This window comes from Muscardinus avellanarius (genome assembly GCF_963383645.1).
Source record: "Muscardinus avellanarius genome assembly, chromosome: 1".
In the NCBI taxonomy this organism is placed as follows: domain Eukaryota; kingdom Metazoa; phylum Chordata; class Mammalia; order Rodentia; family Gliridae; genus Muscardinus; species Muscardinus avellanarius.
The window spans coordinates 51,401,575-51,421,258 of record NC_137786.1 but is presented as its reverse complement, the minus strand read 5'-3'; the positions used below and the strand labels follow the sequence as shown (position 1 = coordinate 51,421,258).

The 19,684-nt window shown below is 42.2% G+C and overlaps 1 pseudogene across 1 annotated transcript; it reads right to left on the bottom strand.

The window, feature by feature from the left end:
- Positions 1-2,239: 2,239 nt before the first annotated feature.
- LOC308263209 (small nuclear ribonucleoprotein F-like) lies at positions 2,240-2,717 on the bottom strand (annotated as a pseudogene). The gene is made up of 2 exons: positions 2,553-2,717; positions 2,240-2,322 (listed from the first exon to the last, which is right to left on the bottom strand). The product of its transcript is annotated as a small nuclear ribonucleoprotein F-like (transcript).
- Between the last annotated feature and the right edge of the window lie 16,967 nt (positions 2,718-19,684).

Sequence of the window (19,684 nt, the reverse complement as noted above, 5' to 3'; positions counted from 1 at the left end):
TCCAATTATTTGACTGCCCAGTGTTCATGAAGTGGTCAGTTGGTTTGTGCCAAAAAGACATTTTTGAAAAAAAAAAAAGATTCCTCCTCCTCCTCCTCCTCCTCCTCCTCTTCTTCTTCTTCTCCTTCTTCTTCTTCTTCTTCTTCTTCTTCTTCTTCTTCTTCTTCTTCTTCTTCTTCTTCTTCTTCTTCTTCTTCTTCTTCTTCTTCTTCATCATCATCATGTTATATGTTGATTTCAAAAAGACCTAACCATTTATATCCATTGAGATGGTAAATGATTTCCCTTTTCCTGGAAAAAATCCTTCTTTAAATAATCTTTTACAAATATTTTAGTAGTTTTTCTTTTGTGGTTGATGAGGTCTTAGCCAATGAGTTGCAGTGAGAGAATATTGTATCAGATCAGCCTGTACCCAGGATGCTTAAACACAGTGATTACACCCAGGGAAAACTAAACCTTTAATTCACAAACCAGGTGATTTGATTCATCTGGTATAGTAAATACTCTGTGTCAATGGTGTATCAATAAACTTGAGGATGCCATTCTGGGCTTAGGGTCTAAAAACCAATCTTTTTCATCCTCCTATTAGAGCCTTCTGACATCCTGCATTTCTCTTTATAGCAAACAGAAATACCTGTACTCTATCATTGTCTTAGAGGAAACTGGTCAGTTTTGCCCTGGTTGATACGTGGGTTTCATGTTATTTCATTATTTGTCAGATCAGTTGATGCTGGACTTGAGGGGAGGACCCAAGTGATAGCACTGACCTCAAAATGTCTAGCAAAGCTCAGATCCAGCAGTGCTCTGGGCCGCTGCTGGACTATAGAATGCCTTTGTGCAAATTGCAAGAAAACGATTTCTCTGGGCAGATGAATTACAAAGACACCCTTCTTCAGGGTGAATGCAGACCTTCCCAGGGACTGGGCTGAATGTTAGCCCTTGCATTTCCCTCCATTAGGTTTCTTTGTGTAGTGTTCAATCCCCAAACACAATAAGCCAATAGGAGGCCAGAAGCCAGGAGGGTTCAAAGGATGGGAGAAGGGAGTATAATGGCAGATTCTGCTGGTCACTGTATCGGGTGCTGACAGGGTGGGAGGAGGTGGAAACTGGGAGAGTGCTATAAACCATGGCAAGGTACAAAGGGGGTTTCCTCTTTCTGTGCAACTTGCTTGGAATGCCAACCCAGGAGGCTGAAGGAGGCAGCCATTCCTTGTGTTCATGTCTGTTCTCTTAACTTTCACCAGTCTAGCGGATCATGGCATCCAGACACAATTACATGCCGTTTATATGAAACACTATTTATGCTTAAAATAAATTTATGTAAGTAGATCTCTGTAGCTGAGAACTTTTTTCACTGTCTATCTTCTTATGCCTGTGGTACTTTGCTTTTTTATTGTCTTCTTTCTAAAATTCCCCTGCCTTTCATACCCAACTCAGGTCTAACCACCTCCCGAATCTCCCAGTGGCCACTTCGGCTCCACGTGAACGTCCCCTTTCTTAGAACTTCAGCCATACTTCGAATTCTACCATATATTTATTGTTTTCAAATTGTTTTATGCGTTTAAATCTCTCTACAAGATTGTCAGTTTTCTGGGGGCAAGTGCTATACATCTTCATAGCTGTATCTCCAGTGCTTTTTGCAAATACAAAGTGTTTACTGAAGCTTTTATTTCTGAGTTTGACTCGTACTGGGATTGAAATTCCAAATATACAGTTTTTAATACCCACGATTCTTGGGAAAGTGAGATAGAAAAAAACATGAAACACTAAAAGTCTTGTTTTCACTTGTGATACCAGGAAGCCTTTAGAACTTCTGATAAGCAGCAAACTTGACCTGCTTGTGTATCGTAGCATCCTTTGCCAGCGGCCTAAGCGGCAAGTTGATGAAGAGAGAAAGAATGCGAAGGGAGGTAGCAGGAAGGTGAGGCGGAAACACTGGGGGCCTGGGGAACGTACCGCACCCGGGAGGGAGTTACCAAATGCAAGATGATGTGCCCAGGAGCACTTCAGAAGTTAAAGTACAACTTTCAGAATTTAGAGTCATTCAAAAATTTTAAATAATTTAAAAATTTTATAATTTAAAGTACAAGTATAGCTGTGTAGCAATTTAGGGAATGATTTATTCTAGACAGCTAAACTTCCTTCAAGGGAGTTTTTTTTTTAAAAAAATCTTTATTATTTAGAAATATATATATATATATATATATATATATATATATATATATACCCACAAAAGGCTCTATTCTCTTATTTCCCTCTCTTCTTCCTCTTCTTCAACACCTCTGATGAAAAGGACATTATGACACCTTATTAAAACTTCACCCAGCCGGACATGGTGGCACACGCTTGTAATCCCCGCGCTTGGGAGGCGGAGACAGGAGGATGGTGCAGGTTCGAAGGAGTCGCCCTGGCTTAAGAGACCCTGTTTCAAAAAAAAAAAAAAAAGTATAAAATAGGTCTGGGAGTGTAGCCCGGAGGTAGAAGGGTTTCCAGGAAACCCAGTACCACCACCAAACAAACAAACAAACAAACAAACAAACAACAAACTTCACCCAGATGTCCAGACAATGCCCCATCTATCTATTCTTCTGCATGTTCATATAGCCATCTGCAGATACCAGGCAGCCCTTGTACTCTATTCTGCACTTAGGTTTCACCATCACTGGTTTTCCTGTTAATCCACTGAGGAAAGGTTTGGGATCGAGGGGCAAACTCATCGAGTTTTCTGTTGCTCCTCAATACTTGGGAGGTTGAGAAAGGAGGATCTCAGGTTTGAGGCCAGCCTCAGCAACCGAGGCCCTTCACAACTTAGTGAGACCCTATTTTTAAAAAAAATAGGGCTGGGGTGTAGCTCAGAGATGGAATATTCCTGGGTTCAATCTCCAGTAAAACACACACACACACACACACACACACACACACACACACACACTCACAGAGTTTATAGATGTAAGTCTAAAGAGCTCTTTTTATGAGATTGTCTACATAACTATCTATTTTGATGACGCTCAGTAACCTTTCTTGCCTTATTTCTGATTTTTATCTATGTACTAGATGAAGTTTCTGAGATTTGTCAATGCTTGTTTAAAGAAGTCACAGAGAGAGGCTATGCACTTATTTCAGATATCCAACTCCCAGCCTGAAGCAGAGCCACCCTGGCAGACTGCAACCTAAAAGTGAGAAGAATGTATGCTTGCTGCCATCAACCATGGGGTTTTGGAGTAGGTTTGTTATACAACATTATTGCAGCAATAATTGTCTAATATGCCAAATTTAGACAGGCAAATAATAGAGTATTGTGGTAGACAGAATAATGGCTGCTCAAGATGTTCCTGTCCTTATCCTTGGAACCCGTGAATACATTAGCTTCACCTGCAAACTGTCTTTGCAGATGAGCTGACGTTTAGGATCTTGAGATAGGATATTGTTCTGGATCGGCCTCAGGCAAGGTCAGTGCAATCACAAAGGGCCTCCTACTAGAGAGGCAGGAGATCAGAGTAAGAAATGCGACAGGACAAGCAGGGATTTCAGTTATGTGGTCATGAGTCAAGGAATGCGGACAGTCTCTAGAAACTGTGAAAGGGAAAGTCTGGTGTTGGGGACACTTTGGTGGACTTCAGACCTCTGAAACTGTAGGAGAATGAATTTGCCTTGTTTTAAGACATCAGGTTTTGGTAATTCATTATAATTAGGAAACAAATACAAGTATATTAAGATTAAACAGATAATTACCATTTTTCTCTCTGCTATAGGAAAATACTTAGAATAATACATTATGAAATCATCCTACTAATGTATCCAGAAAATATTCTTTCTTGCAGTTGGTCGCCTTAGTGGATTTCCATAAACTCTTCATTTATTATGATAGATAAAAATCAAGATGGTTGCGTTTTAAAAATAAATTATTAGCTGGGCATGGTGGTTACGCTTGTAATTCCAGCATTTTGGAGGCTGAGACAGGAAGATCGCGGTTCGAGGCCAGCCTCAGCTACTTTGTGAACCCCTCTGCAACTCAGTGAGACCCTGTTTCAAAATAAGGAATAAAAAATAGGGCTGGGGATGTAGCTCGGAGGTAGAATGCCCATGGGCTCCATTCCCCATACTACACACACACACACACACACACACACACACACACACACAATAGATTAATAGATTGTGAATTGTCATCTCAAAGGAGAATAAATATGTAACACAAAAATACTTTTAAATTTGTATTAATATGGTATAGATGGGTGAAATAAAAGTCCAAGCTAGTGAAATATTATCCATATAAGATATTTTATAATAAATACAGATGTTTATGACTAATGATAAGTAATTCAAATTATATTAATCAAGAGCTAGTGGGTATCCCTAGGTATCAAATTACATTAATAAAGAGCTAGTAGATGTCTTATAAATATACCTGCCCATACCCTGCTTGTGGAGATTTGGGTTAGAAAGGACAAGAGGGGTCAGCGGCTGGGAAATTGGTATTTAACTAAATAAATTCTTTATATTTTTCAAACATATATTAAAGAATGGAATGGTTTCTTACCTAGATATAGTAATAATTACCATTTTGTTATACTTTGTGTATTTTAAATACTTTTTACCATGGAAAATTCCAAACATAAAAGTAGAGCATATGGCACAACAGACTCCTATGCCCGTGGCCCAGTATAAACCTAGCTTGCATCACCAATACTGTTGCTCACTCTCTTCATCCCCCACTTGATTATTGAAAAGCAAGCCTCAGGCATGGTCTTTCAAACAAATATTTCAGTCTGCACTGTGAAATGATAAGGAGTCCTTTAGAAAACATACCACACTGATAACATCACACCTCATAAAACTAACAATACATTTTAATATGTTCACAGAACCAGTTCAGAACTTGTATAATTTGTATTTTTAATAAACTCCACGGGAGATTTCCTGCTCTCCTCTGGGGGTAAATCGCTCCTGTAAGTGCTGTTTTATAAGGTGACATTATGGAGGTACAAGGGAAGTTTTGGGAGGCTTGAAGATCCTCAAACTCAGTTGTTCTTTGAACTTGTTCATACATCCACATTGAATATTTATTAGCATTTAATTGATCAATTATTTATTAAATACTTAGCATATCTTCTGGGAGGGCAGAAAAAAAGGTGAGAGGCATGTTTTCAGATTACAAGGTAAAGGAGAGCAAAGAGAACTGAAGAGGAGGGAGACGTGGCCTGATACAGCAGGTGACCACGGGAGTGCGGGGAGGCGACAGGAGCACTCACAACTACTAGGAGGACCTGCAAGTCAGGTGAGAGCCAGACAGTGTCTTGGGAACTCAGCAGGCACCGGGGCAGAGGTGAGAAGTTCCGATGGAGAAACTAGCAACAAGACAAAGCCCGGCGAGGATCCAGGGCTCCTGCGGGAGGCTCTACCAAAAGCTTCCTGAGTACTAGGCATTGTGTGCTTGTTCATACTAGACACAGAACTAGTATATACACACGCTGCCTGTGCTAGACTTACGGCATATACACACGCTGCCTGTGCTAGACTTACGGCTCCTGCCAGGACAGAAAGAGACCTTAGAGTTCAGTCAGTGGGGTTCCTGCAAGATCCCTGGCTGGAGGTAGAATGGTAGGGCTAATGAAAAGTTTCTCCAGTCTGGTTGTTACCAGAATCTCTTGCAAGGTGCACCCCCTGTTCATGAGGTATTTCTGATCTGCGACCTGGATGATTCTGCTCTTGTGGGGGAGGAGGCGGAAGGCAGCAGTGGGGAGCACCTGCTTTGTCTACTCTTGCTCAGGCTCCACCCTTATAAGTGGGGTCGGCGCCAGGTGGAGGTGGGGGGCTTCCTTTGCAAAGGGATAGCTTCAGGACAAACTCCTGGCTGAGCAACCGAGTCACGAGGGTCACCAGGAGAAATAAGATCAGAACCCGGAACCTCTGAATGCAAGACCTCGTGGGACCCCACTGCATTCTTTTCTAAATATAAAATTGAAGTAATTACTGATCAAACGTGCTGCTGAGATGAATAATGAAAAGCTAATAATTGTTTTCCTTCCCTTTTAAAGAAACACACCACACTCAGACGCCCATTTACAGATATTTTCAGTTAAAATGTCACATAATATTTGTTATATCAGCGGGAGAATGGAAATTGAGTTGGCAGTGAAGCATGGAAGTGACAACTGTTACCTTGGAAACTGTAGTAAGCAATCATAATTACAATTAGCAAGACTCCCACCAAGTGTACATAAATATTCGCGTGCCAGAGCTGAGTGCCACGTACCAGACAGCAGAGTAAACTGTGGGACTGTCGTTTCTTTCTCTTTGATATGTCCTTGTAGATATTAAGGTTCAGTTAAGAGATATCGCAGCTTCTTTGAATTTAGGTGAATATATTTCCTTTACGTGCTGGTTTGGGACTTGTAACGAAATGACATTTGACACAGAGCTGATTACATGGAAACTTCAAGTGACCCGTAGTTGAAGTACAACCAGCCTTCAACGGACTTTTAAACAAAGGCTGATCTCAGAAGAAAATAAGGCAATTGTAAATAATAAATGGCGCCGTAGCACAATTACGAGGGTTCCCAGGGGAAAAGTGTCGAGACACAGAAGGAGTGGTTAAAACGCGCTATTCCATCACTCTCTGCGGCTCCACTCTTGGGTTCTTCATTATTGCCGGGGAAGTGTTCCCTTTGATTTGGACTTCACTGTCAAATTGAAAGAAGTTGGAGTAAGAGTGAGTGATGGATTCGTTCTCACTTAGACGCATCAGGAGTGTCCTGTCCTCTGTGAACGCTTTCATGAACTCCGGAGAAAAGGCAGTTAAGTCAGGAGTGTGCTCCAGTCTGTATTTCTGAACCCTGTGGGAACAAGGCTTAGAAGGTAAATATATCTTCTAGCAAAACCATTGTTACTTTCAGGGCCACAGGGCACGCCAAAAACTCAGCTCTCCTGCGTGCAGTAGAGCTTTCTGTTCGGCTTGTCTGAGCATGTTGGCTGCCTGGGGCTCTCCAGATAAACACGTGTTGTGAGAGCTTGCCGTGATGTGAGGGGCTGAAAGGGGAGGTGATGTTGACATGCTTCCTTTGAGAGCAGAGGCCTTGACCTGAACTTGAAAGGAATCTTCTAAAATGAGTACGAGAAAATGCTTCGGCACAGACAGGAAAATAATTGGAAGAACTGATCTTTCAGGCAGCAGCATCTGGGAGGAGAGTATGCAGGAGGGAGGAGGAATCAGGGACAACGGATGCTCTGCAAACTGCTCTCCCTTCTCTACATAACATGGGGTGCTGCATGCATCCTTCCCGCGGGGGCCTGTTCCCTCAGCAGCAAAGGCTAAGTCATAGATGGTGCTCTCTCCGACCTACGGTTGCAAACTCACACCTGCTATGTGGATGGTCCTCTCTTTAGGAAGGCTGCATCTCCTGCAACGAAGGCAGCTACAGCGCCTTGCCTCGCCTTTGCAGGTCCCCTGATCCTCATCACTGCGGGCTGCCTGCCTCAGAGATTAAAAAGTGACTGGCATCCTCTGGGGTCCCAATGGTCACGACCGTGCTACACACCAGACAAGTCAAGTAAGTGCGTCATTTCCCTTCAGCATGATCTGCTCCACAGCAGGGAAATAAACTTGTTTCCATTGAAACGAGGACTTCTTGCTTTCGTATGCAACTGGAAGTATAAGTGCTTATCTGAAGCCCAGCACTGTAGAAGGTTCTCTAGGAGACAGAAGGATGATGCCGGGCTGCCTTCCTTTAACCCCTCTACTGTGATCTCTTTGGGGAGAGAGGATTAGGTAGGAGAGTGTATTGCAATGGTTAGCCCTTAACTAACGGCTCCAAAGTAATATAAGATCCTGAATTATCTGGGAAGGAACAGCAGACTGCAAGTAATGGAAGAGCTACTGTGTCCTGAGTACTCCATCACTTTAAAATCTCATGATTGTAAAAGAAATCCATGTATATGGTAAAAACGACAAAGAAGCCAGGCATGGTGGTGCACACTTGTAATCCCAGCGTTCAGGAGGCTGAGGCCAGAGGATGGCAGTTCGTGGACAGCCTCAGCTACTTGGTGAGGCCCTCTCCAACTTAGTGAGACCGTGTTTCAAAATAAAGAATAAAAAAATAGGATTGGGGATATAGCTTGAAGGTAGAATGCCCCTGGGTTCCATCCCCAATACCACACACACAGAAAAAAAAAAAAAGACAAAGAACAGAAAAGTTAACGATGTAGTGCAACGGTCTTTGAGTCCCCTTCCCGTTCCTTATCCCAGCCCCTTTCTCCAGAGGCAATCTCTTTTATGTTCGGGCCTTCTAACGAATCTTCCATAGCTCTACATAATGTACTTCCATTTTCTGATTTTTAAAAACTTTACAACAGTATATGTTGACTCTCGGTCATGAATGATAAGGATTTAACTCACTTCGGTTACACCCAACCTTCCCATATCTGCAGTATTTTATCTTTACATTGTTATTTTTGAGTTGTCTTAATAGCCGATGTTGTGATATTAGATACCCCATTTCTAACTCTCTATTTCTCATTTTATTCATTGCACATCTCTGTGTTCTTCCTGCCATTCACACCTTCTGTCAGCTATTTCTTAACTTTTACTTTGTCAAAAGAGTTAACATTTCCATCTGTCCTGAACCACAGTGAATGAACTCCTATGAACGTTTGCTATAAGTTGAAAACCCAAAGCAGCCTTTATATTATTAACACAGTGAACATTGTTGGATGCAAAGTCAGGTTTCACATTAGGATTGCATTTCCTTCTTTGTGAGCCTAAAGAAATGTCCTCTGGGCCACTCCAGAAAAAATTGTCATAGCTTCATGGTCAAACGTTTTCTCTGCCCTTGCTTTGCAACAATTGCTTCAAGTCTAGAATGCTTCACAAGTGAATTGTGAATTTTGTAAACATCTTCTGATTGTTGTTTTTGTTGATTTTTCCTTCTGGGTTCTAGTAGATTCATATTGCTCATTTGTATTTAAAAATAAAGGAATAAGTAGGTGTTATGGATTTCCTCTGTCCTATGAGGAAGGTCTTCTGCTTAATCACTATGAACAGGTTGGAGGTGGAGACTTTTCTCTGAATTGCAGATGGATGACTTACCAGGTATAGGACCTCTGTTAAGCAACTGAATGGGCTAGTTCAGCTTTTGACCATAGCAGGCATTCAATAAACAACCTGCCAGCCTTCCTTCACCAAACTCTGGCGTTTCATTTTTTTTCATACCACCTACTTTTTCCACCCACTCTCCTCGTCTCCCCAATCCAACTCTCACAGCTATTTTGGGGGTTTTCAAATAGGACTTATCTTTAAAAACTAACTTCCAATACCATCTCTTGCCTCAACACTCTAGTCAGAAACGTTCCTGCTTTCCTCTGAGCATCTTGAGCATCCATACTACTCTTTGTTTTGTTTTTGGTGCTGGGGAACTGAACCCAGAGAATTCTACCTCCATGATATAGCCCCAGGCCTCTTTATTTTTTATTTTGAAACATGGTCTTGCTAAGATTCTGAGGGGCTCAAGAAGTTGCTAAGGCTGGCCTCTAACATGTGATCCTTCTGTCTCAGCTTCCCAAGTACTGGGATTACAGGTGTGTGCCACCACACCCAGCCCCATAATACTCTTACATGCAGATCCCCACACTTATTTGCTTTACTGTCTCCTTTTCAGAAAAACAAATATCCTCAGACCTCCCTCTGGAAATTTATCTTCGTTAAGCAAATAAACAGAAAGATACAGTGACAGATCTGTTATCTTCTATCTCTTTCATTTCGGCAACTTCCAGGGGATGGTGTCCACTTAGGGAACCAGTGGAATCTTTTAGTGACTATTTACTTGTATTTTTTTTTTATCTTTGCCAAAATGTAAATAAAATTAATTATATGGGAACAGAAACTCAATGACTGGCAAAAGAGGGAGAATTAGGCAATCACATGATTGCTTCGAAAACATGTCAACTTGTTTTAATACCTACAGTCCTGGGTCACCCAACCCCTTCTGTGATTTGGCAATTTACACACTTCACAAGCCTACTCTAATGAAAAGCAGGGATTGTGTCTTCAGCATCTCTCTACTTGGAAAGCAACAAATATGTCTTGCACAATAGGACCTATTGAGCAGCAGCTGACGCTTACTGAAGGCTTATCTGCCTCTCCCTGCTTTAAGTGCTTTGCATGACATCTTCAAGGTAACCATATGAAGCAGACCCCATTATTGGCTTCATTTTACCACTTAGGATATGAAACTAAGGCTCAGAGAAGCAAAGCCACTGGCCCAAGTTTGAACAGCAAAGGGATGGCAGAGGCTGGCTAGGGTAGAAATCTGAGTAGTGTATCTTCAGGATTTGTGCTGCCCTGCCTGTTCCTACCTCTCACTGATGGACTAACAAAACATGGTCGTTTAATTATATGCTTGTAAATTATAATTGTTCATATTTTGTTCCCAGATGTAGACCATATTGATATTTTCTGTTTCACTGAATTTCTAAGCAAATGAATGTCAGTGACCCCCTTAGAGTTGACCAGGTGGACTCTGGTGGCCTTTGGGGTCAGCTCTTCTGCATTTAAAAGTCGACCCTGCCACCCACTTGATGTGTGGTCTTGAACAAGTCACTTAACCTTTCTAGTTTTTCATCTCCAACGTCTATCATTGGGCATTTTCATAGGATTTGTTGCCATAGTAATAGAAAATAATACTGACCTATCTCTCAGGAGTGAGTGTCATGGGGATTAGCTAATTTACAGCTGTGAAGAGCTTTCAACGTATCAACTGCTAAACAACAGGGAGATCGTAAAGAGAATTTAAAACACCACCAGCTCACAGAGCGTGCCCACGTTTGATGCCCATCATTATATGTTTAACTATTAGTATTACTACTCATAATAAACTTTTATGAGGTACTTTAAAGAGGTTGAAGTGTTTTTATGAGAGCTAATTAGTTGTTCCAACCAGCTCTATGAGGTAGGTCAGTATTTTTATCATTTCTGTTTTGAAAATCACATTAAATTTCTGCATGCATCATTAAAAAAAAAAAACCCTTAAACTTTTTTGATATTTGGAAGCCTTTCGTGACTGGAGACAATTCTGATACAGCTATCTTACCTAACACAAAGATCTCACAGTCAGGCAATGGGAGAGTAAATTACTCTTTTTCTCCACATACAACACTGGCAGGTCTTTTCACTTTTAGTTGTTTTGCTGTTTGAGCACAAATTATGTGACAGTTCTCGGTCTAGGTTCTTATGTGTATCAGTTAGAAATCGAGAAAAATCAAGCCCTTTAGATGTTTCAAGCAGAACTTGAATGCAAGAAATTAATCACACATGTTTTGATGGCTGTAAAAGCAAATGAGAAGAGTAGCTGCTTGTAGAGCAAGTGAGAAGAAGACACTAAACCAGGCATGGTCGCACACACCAATAATGCCAGACCTTGGGAGGCTGAGACAGGAGGATCACAGGTTCGAGGCCAACCTTGAGAGCTTAGTCAAGCTTAGTCAAGGTTGTCCTAAATAGAAAATAAAATAGGGCTGGGGCTTCAGCTCAGAGGCAGAATGTCCCTGGGTTCAAACTCTCGTCCACACACACACACACACACACACACACACACACACACACAGAGAGAGAGAGAGAGAGAGAGAGAGAGAGAGAGAGAGAGAGAGAAGATGCCATAATAGGAATACTTCAGGAATCAGCCTCAACTCCAGGTAAAGGGGAGAAAACTGGTCAATATTGACCCAGCATCCAGGGTCACTATTTGCTGCCAGGATGAACCATGGAGAGGAGCCTCTGCAGGAGCCAGAATCCCAGAAGTAAGGCAGCCAGCCGTCCGCAGAGACACTGCCAGGACAGGCAGAAGGAAATCTTCTCCCTGAATCCCACCTCTGATCTCACACAGATTAATAGGGAGTCGGAGGTGAGGGAGCCTGGGAAACACAGGGTGTCGGCTTCCAGCACCACGTTTATAAGGCAGGAGGGAGAGGGTGGATGCAGGACAGATAGGCCGCACGCAAGTTAACTGGCCCCTCCTGTAAGGTCACTCATTCTTCCCTGGAAGTTCAGGGAGATTCATAAATTTGCTCCAAGGTATTTACACCAGCATGTGGTGGCCTGTGATTCTAGCTCAGGTTTCCATCTGCAAGTGCAATGGCGTTCCTGGGCCACCTGGACCTCTCCGCCTTGGCACCCCCAGTGAAGCTCCAGTGGAGGCGGCAAGAATGCCACCTTCTCTGCCTACCTTCAAGGGTGGGATGAGGATCAAATGCAACCATGTTCTGGAAAGCACTTAGTTGTAGACAATGCAAGTTAGGATTGCTATTTATAGGTAAATCATGCTTTCAAAGTTTTGCCAAAGGTGTGGAGAAATCCAGGATTGATATGAGGTTTCTTCCCTTAGAATAAAGTTGGAGCTCCTTAGGTTGAGACCATGGCTAAAAATCGAGTTGTCTATAATTCATATTTCAATCAGTGGTTGCTATTTTTTTTTTGCATTCACGTTAGACTTTACCAAACAAATTAAAGGATTATTTACAGCTTTGCATTTTTTTGTGGCAGCCTTTAAAGAATGCCAGTTTTCAGCCATATAATCCTTACTTTTATTTATTTTTATTTTTATTTTTGGTGGCACTGGGAGTGGAACCTAGAGGCTTTCTACCTCTGGGCTGTACTCCCAGACCTATTTTATATTTTATTTGGAAACAGGGTCTCACTAAGTTGCTGAGAGCCTCACTAAGTAGCTGAGGCTGGCTTCGAACCTGTGCGATCCTCCTGTCTCAGCCTCCCAAGCGCAGGGATTACAAGCGTGCATCACCATGCCCGGCTTCAATCCTTACTTTTAGATAAGAATCTGTTATAGTGTTACTAACAATTTCAAATTATATAGAAAGGGAAAGTAGGAATAACACCTGTTCATTAAAATGATTTGAAACAAAAAACGGGCACCTAGTCTCCTGACCTCTGCTTTATGTGTGGGCATGGCACTGTATTGGGAATAACATTCCTGTTTGGGGAAACTGAGGCAAGTAATTTCCCCTTTCTGAAACTTAGGTCTTCGTTAATAAAAAGAGTACTTGCCACACCTATCTAGAGTGTGAATTTGAGGACTGCTTGTGATAATGTGTGTTGAAGTGTTTGGTAAAAGCTGGGCATGGTGGCCCGCCTGTTATTCCAGTACTTGGTAGGGTGAGACAGAAAGATAGAAGGTTTCAGGCCAGCCTCAGTAATTTGGCGAGCCCCTCAGCAGCTTAGTGAAATCCTGTTTCAAAATTAAAAATGGGCTGGGGGTGTAGATGAAGGTAGAATGCCCCTGGGTTCAATTCCTAGTACCAAAAGAAAAAAAAAAGCGTTTTGTAAAAATTAAATGTTATACTGGCGTCAAGGACCACTGCTAAGTTGCCTTGATGCCTCCTGAGCTGTATAAAACACAGCTTCTGGAAATGTTAGGGAATCCTTATGAGGAAACAAGGCTCTGTAGCATTCTGTCATCAGTCATCCCCCCGTGTCACGAACTTACTTATGTTTATGCCCACCCTTCCCATCAGAGACAATGAAATCACTCTTGTGACCTGCTGTTTTCCCAAGTACCAGCTTATCATTTGTATTGCTCTGAGAAAGGCTATGTCAGACCCGCTCGCCCTAAGCCCCTGCTTTTCATCAATCTCTCTTTGGCTGCAGAACCCCATGGAGGGAGACGATATCCAAATTGCTTTCCATCCCATAACTCACCCCAGACAACCACGAAAACAATGACAGCCCATCTAAGCCACAATTCTGGATGCTAAGTGACTCATGCAGGTGAGCTGCTGCTTGCAGGGACCCTTGTACCACGTTGATCTGTTTGTTTAAGAGCTGTGTTATGGTTGTCATCTCTGGGAGATTTTTTTCTTCTTGGGAGTGAGCCAACATTTTCTTCCTTGGTAAGCCGGAGACTGATCCTCCTTTTGCTTTGGCTGGATTAGCAGGCACTCAAGCCCTGCTCCCCCTCCATTCTCACGTAGCCCCAGGACTAGATGGCGCAGAGTTAGAGGCACGTTTTTGATGAGGTTGAGCTGAGTGTCCTTTCTTTTGGACAGGTGGTGGAATCCATTCTCTTCCCCAGACTGCTATCCTGGTTGGGAGCGGAACTTCTGATTTCCTTCTGTTTAGTGGTCCTAATGTTCTGAATTGGAAGAAAGACCCACAGAACCATGTCTTTCCTGATTTTTTAGGCAACCCCTTTTCTATCAGTGAGCATCACACAGAAGTGCTTTATTGTATGGCAACAATCAAGTCTGCACGCAGGTCAGCTGGAGCAAAGGGATGACCAATAATGGCACCATTACATCCCACATCACGGCCTGAGAAGGCGCTACAGGAGAGACCTGTCTGACTTCCACTTAATGCCACACATACTTCAAAAGCAATTTGTGGGTAAATAAAACAAGTCTATAAAATTAGTGTGTCTCACCAAAAGGCAAGTATACCCAAAGGAAGCATTTCTGTTTGAATTTAATTGATTTAAAATTAGCGTTTCTTTCTTTTGATGGCTTCATTCTTGTTTACTGGGAAAACACTGGCGGCCAAACACATACTGTATGTGTACCTGGGCATAGATAGTCTCACTGGCAAATACTCTCCACCACGGTGCCTAGATACATATTTGCCTCAGAGACCTGAACCACTCTGAAGGAACCGTTGGAGTCTCCCAAGGAAGGGTATCTTTGCTCGACAAGAACGATGCTGAGTTTAAAAATCACCTTTCAGAGCAGGGCTGAGGAGGCTCCTTGGCTTCTGAAGCTGCTGAACTTGTGGAAAACAGCAGCGCGTATTCTGTTAGGAGAGTGCTCCTGTCAAGCTGTGTTGCTGGTCCCTTCCTTTGTTCTCTCTCTCAGAGGAAGGGGGTGGAGAGTAAGGGAAGACAGGGAGGATTGGTTGTTTAACAAAGATTCTTTGTCTAGAAAGAGCCTTTTTTCGGGGCGGGGGTTGTTGTTATAATACCTCTGTTGCTTCTTCACTCTTCATCTGCAAGAAGACATTCCTCCGGGAATTCCTAGCATGCAGGGGAGTCTAAGAAATGGGTGACGGATGCCCGTGATTATTTTAGATAAAGGATCTAACTTACCTTACAGCTCCTACTTCTCCTGTAGTTTAAATTCACACACACACACACACACACACACACACACACACACACACACACATGCACACACAGGAATATATGTATATTTTTTTTATAAATGTGATGCTTTTTCATTGTAAAAAATAAAAGTAAACAGAAAGAAGAAAATAGATATGAGCCTTAATCTTTCAGAGAGGATTTCAAAATGAGTTTTCTATCTATAACTTACAGTGTACTATTTTTGTAAAGATGGGGACTATTTTTGTAAAGATGGTCTCCCTTGGTATAATTTTTATTCACATTTATTTACTTATTATATCAAATAAATATTTTATGTTCTATGTTCTACACTATTATATTCATATACTTTCTACAGAATTTTATCATGTGATGTACTAGTCCTAAACTCAGAGTACTTTCAATTTTTCCAAATTCTAACATTATGATAAATAATACGGATGTTAGTTTGGTTTCTTTTTAGGATAAATGACTAGAAATGAAATGTCTGAGTTAAAGGCTATAAAAATTTTAGATTTTTGATGTATACCATCATATTTCTGTTTGCAATTATTTTTTTGGGTCTGGGGATGGAACCCAGGGGCATTCGACCTCCGAGCTACACCCCCTGCCCTAATTTTTATTCTTTTATTTTGAAACCGGGTCTCACTGAGTTGCAGAGGGCCTCACTAAGTAGCTGAGGCTGTCCGCGAACTGTGATCCTCCAGTCTCAGCCTCCCGAATGCTGAGATTACAAGCGTGCACCACCAGACCCGGCTTGTTTGCAAAGTTTATGCCAACTTTATTTAACTTTATCACTAGAAGTATTTCCCCATCTATTTACAAACCTTAGACACTAAAAATTTTTTCAACCCTATATAAAATAAAATGAAGGATAGAGCACTAAAAACCTAGGCAACACTAATGTGAACACTAACAAAACCTAATTGGTACGTGTTGGAGACTGGATTGTATTTCTCCTCCTCCAAATTTACTTGCTGAAGCCCCAACCCCAATTGAGGTGTTTGGATGTATAGTCTTATGGAAGTGTTTTAATTAAGGTTAAATGAGGTCGTGAGGGTGGGGCCTTAGGCCTTCATCCAATAGGACTGGGGTGCTTATGAGAAGAGGAAGAGATGCTTGCTTCTCCTCAAAGGTACAAAGGAAAGATCATCTGAGGACACAGAAAGAAGACATCTGTCTGTGAGCCCAGCTGGGACTCGCCAGACATCAAACCTGTTGGCTCTTTGATCTTGAACTTCCAGCTTCCAAAAATGTGAGAAAATAAATTTTTATTGTTTAAGCCACCCAGCCCATGGTTTGCAATTTGTTGTGGCAACGTGAGAAGCCTAATAAAGTACCCTTAGAGATTCTTGGCAAAACCCAGGTCTTCAGCACATCAGAGGCTGCATCAGGTGATATTAAAAAGCACAAAAACAATTGAGTGGAAATGTGACTCAGGGCTGAGCTGCTGAGGATGGAAGTGGAGCTCTGAGCTGGTGGGCAGGGCTGTGCGGAAGGTGGGCAGCAGACAAGATGTGGCCGCCACAAGCTGAGAGCCAGGAGGGTACTGATTTCTACTTATTTATTTTTTAACAGAGCTAGCAGGGCTCCTGCCTGGATAGTAGCCTGGCTAGGGGCTTTCTTTTTTATTTCCTCCTGATAGTGTAGGTCCCTTTATCCAAGAAAAATCATGTATAAGTGAACATGACTTCCATATTTTACTGACATAATTCCTCTATATACCAATCTTGTAGAAGCTAGTTGGTTGTTTAGGTACATCTTTTCTAGCCGACCTGATTGTAACCCATTGTCACCTCAGTTTTCTCAACTGTCATGTAAAGAAGTTAAAATACATCAGTGAGTTTTAAAAGTTGTACCAAGGGTGACCTCCTCCTTTCTCCTAGGGTGGAGGTAGATCCAACTGGGGTCTATAAACTCCCCTTCCCTTGCTTCAACAAAGCAGGTGTGTGTGTGTGTGTGTGTGTGTGTGTGTGTGTGTGTGTGTGTGTGACTGGGGATGGAAGCCAGGGACATTCTGCCTCTGAGCAGCACTCCTAGTCTTATTTTATTTTGAACAGGGTCTCATTAAGTTGTGGAGGGCCTTGTATTGCTGAGGCTGGCTGCAAACCTGCAATCCTCCTGTCTCAGCCTCCCAAGTAATAGGATTACAAGCGTGTGCCACCATGCCTGGCTCTATATATGATTTTATTTGGAGAAAAGGTCTGTTATGGACTGAATGTGTTTACCCCCTTCCCTTTCCAAGTCCATATGTTGAAATCCCTCCTCTAAACATGACAGTGTAGCCGGGCGTGGTGGCGCACGCTTGTAATCCCCGCGCTTGGGAGGCAGAGACAGGAGGATCGCGCAGGTTCGAAGCCAGCCGCGCCCGCTGGCTTAGGAGACCCTGTTTCCAAATAAAAAAAGTTTAAAAAATAGGTCTGGGAGTGTAGCCCGGAGGTAGAAGGGCTTCCAGGAACCCCAGTACCACCAAAAAAAACAAAAACAAAAACAAAAACAAAAACACACGCACACACACAAAAAAACATGACAGTATTAGGAGGCAGCGTTTCTGGAAAGTACATATGTTATGAGAGTAGAATACTCGTAGATGGGCTTAGTGCTCTAATAAAAGGGACTCAGAGCTGGACGTAGTGGCACACGCTTATAATCTCCACGCTTGGAAAGTGGAGACAGGAGGATTGCACAGGTTCGAAGCTAGCCGTGCTGGCTTAAGAGACCCTGTTTCCAAATAAAAAAAAAGTATAAAATAGGTCTGGGAGTGTAGCCCGGAGGCAGAGGGTTTCCAGGAACCCCAGTGCTACCAAAAAAAAAAAAAAAAAAAAAAAAAAAAGGGACTCAGAGAACTCCCTTGCTGCTTTTCATACGTGAGAAGATGGCAGACTGCAATCTGCAAGAGGGCCCTCATCAGAGCCCAACCATGCTGGTGCCTTGATCCTGGGCCTCCAGCCTCCAGAACTGCGAGAAGTACATGTCTGTAGTTCCTAATCTAGTCATTGGTGCTTTGTTAGAGCAGTGTGAACCAAGACAAGGGCCTTCATTTTGAAAGGCTCGAAATCCTTGGGCCAGGCCTAATACCTGCATGGGACTCTGCATGCATCATATTCTTTTAACATATCACATATTCCTACCATACATGTTCACTGCTTGAAGTCGTAAGGATATTTATCTTCATTCCCATTTCACAGGTATGAAAACATTACGTGACTTCCCAAGATCACATAGGCAGATGCAGCTAGAACTTAAACCCAGGTCCTCTAGCTCCGAGCATCATCATTTCTCCCACTTCTATGAGTGGGAGCTGGGTTTCATCCTTAGGAGCCATGAGAAAATGGAAAATATTAGTGTTCCTAATATTTAAAGGCTTTATGGAAAAGTATAATGTTATCTGAGTTTTCTTTATTTTATTTTTTGTGCTACTGGGGATGAAATCCAGGGCCATTCTAATTTTTTATTTTGAAACAGGGTCTCACTAAGTTTTGGGGGGCCTTACTAAATTGCTGAGGCTGGCCATGAACCCGTGATCCTCCTGTCTCAGCCTCCCTAGTACTGGAATTACAAGGTGTGCCACCATGTCTGGCTTAATTTTTTAAAGGTTCATTCTTAAGATTCTTTCTCTACTTTCTTTGCTGTTTGTTTAAATAAGAGTTATATTTTGGGGAAGAAGTTCTAAGATGGCCAATTCTATGAATCCAGTGAGTGTGAGTGAATAGAAGGCCATCATTTTAGGAATTGTAAGTTGTTTTGTGTTTGATAAACACGGAGTTGCAAAGGGCCTCACTAAGTAGCTGAGGCTGGCTGCAAACTGTGATCCTCTGGTCTCAGCCTCCCGAATGCTGGGATTACAAGTGTGCACCATCACGCCCGCTTCCTGAGCTTTTAATTTGCAGACTGACTTTGGGAGCTGGGCAACATTTTCTTTTTCCGGAATGCTGATCATCTTCACTTTTCTAGGGCGCACATCCTCTTCACATTCAGTACCGAATCATGCTTTTCTCTCCTTGGCTTTGTTATCTTTTATTTCATGAAATATAAACTTGTGGATGGTCAAAGGATCTACCTTACTCTGCTCATTGAAATAGACTTTCAATTTCTACCTCATATTAATTAACCCTCTGCTGTGTTCCTCCAATCTGGATCTCAGTCTGTTGACTGAAACAAAACAAATAGACAAAGAAAAACCCGGCTCTCTTTGACTTGGAACCTTGGGTTGTACTTGTGTGCTGTTTAACTATTTTTGGACATAGCATTAATTGTACTTCAGGGCCTCTGGTGACACTTAGCTACAGGAATGAACTGCTATTCTTCTATTTAATCTCTGTTGAACAAATGAGATGGCTCGTTGAAAATAGTCACCATCTCTTTCTGTGTCCCCCATTGCCCTTATATCTCTTTCTCTCTCTTTCTTCAACACTGTGGTCTCCTTCCTGGCTGCAAAAAATCTCAAGGTACCAACTAGCTCTGATTTAACACTTCTCCAGAATACTTGGTAGGCAGTCTAGTGTTTGTCTCAGAGGTGGACATATATTTTCCTTCAAGGATTTAAAGAAAGGAATAATAATCAAAGAAGGCACTCCTCCAGTAAGCTTAGA